Genomic DNA, 956 nt, shown 5'->3' on the forward strand with positions numbered 1-956 from the left:
GGGCCTCTGTCTTCCCATCCTGATCCCCGGGTCCCCATCCCCCCGATTCCAGCTCCACGGAGGATCCAGGAGACAGCCCCAGCCCTGCTAGAGACATCTCTCAGAAGTTGGCTGCTGAGGGATGTGGTAGGGAGGGGCTGGAGCACCCCACATTCCTGCCCAGACTCCTGAGAGCCGCGCCCCCTACTCCCGGGGCAGGAAGCCTGGGGGTGGAGGCTGAATTCCGGACTGGGTGGGAGTCAGGAGGAGTGAGATGGGCTGCGCTGGTTGGAGAAGCCTACCCGGAGATGGGGGAGGTGAGCGGAGATGGGGGAGGTGAGCGAGGGCGTCTCTGAATCTGCAAGTTTCCTTTGCAGGGGCCCTCGCGGTAGGTGGTGAATTGCCTCCCCCAGTTGACACTTTCCACTGGTCTTAGCCTACCCACCGAAAGCCAGCAACCCCTTCCAGAAAACACACTCACAGCTACCTATTGGCTGTGCACCCCGAACTGTCCTTAGCCCTAAACCCCCCTCTGACCCTCCACCCTAATGGTTCAACCCCTCCCTCCCACCCTTGTCAATCAATCCTAGCTTCTCCCCTTCTCTCTTGGAGTCAGTTGCTCTTTGCAGTCCCTACAACCCCTCCACCCTCCTCACCCCCCACTCCCCCAAGAACAGGTCACAGCCTCTCCAGCGGGCCTCAGCTCTGGATCCACACCCCAACCCCAGCACCCCTTCTCCGTGCCAGTCCTGGCTCCTCTCTCCCATATTTATAAGTGTCGGGTCGGGGCGGGCTGTGGGCGCGGCGTCCCTGGCGCATTTCGTAGGCTGTGTACCGTGGCCGTGCCGTCAGTCAGCGTGTGCGTGTGCGTGTGTGCCGTGTCGAGGCCGTGTAGAGTGCATTGTACAGCATATTTTCATGAATAAAATTGTTTTAAATATTTCCCGCGCCTTGGGCTAACGGGGGTGGGGGGGGGG

General features: G+C 60.8%; 1 protein-coding gene across 1 annotated transcript in view; it reads left to right on the top strand.

The window, feature by feature from the left end:
* FOXO6 (forkhead box O6) overlaps positions 1–956 on the top strand; it is a 31,833-nt gene that overhangs the window by 19,165 nt on the left and 11,712 nt on the right. The window lies entirely within an intron of this gene.

The sequence above is a fragment of the Myotis davidii genome, unplaced genomic scaffold, assembly GCF_000327345.1.
Source record: "Myotis davidii unplaced genomic scaffold, ASM32734v1 scaffold458, whole genome shotgun sequence".
NCBI lineage: Eukaryota > Metazoa > Chordata > Mammalia > Chiroptera > Vespertilionidae > Myotis > Myotis davidii.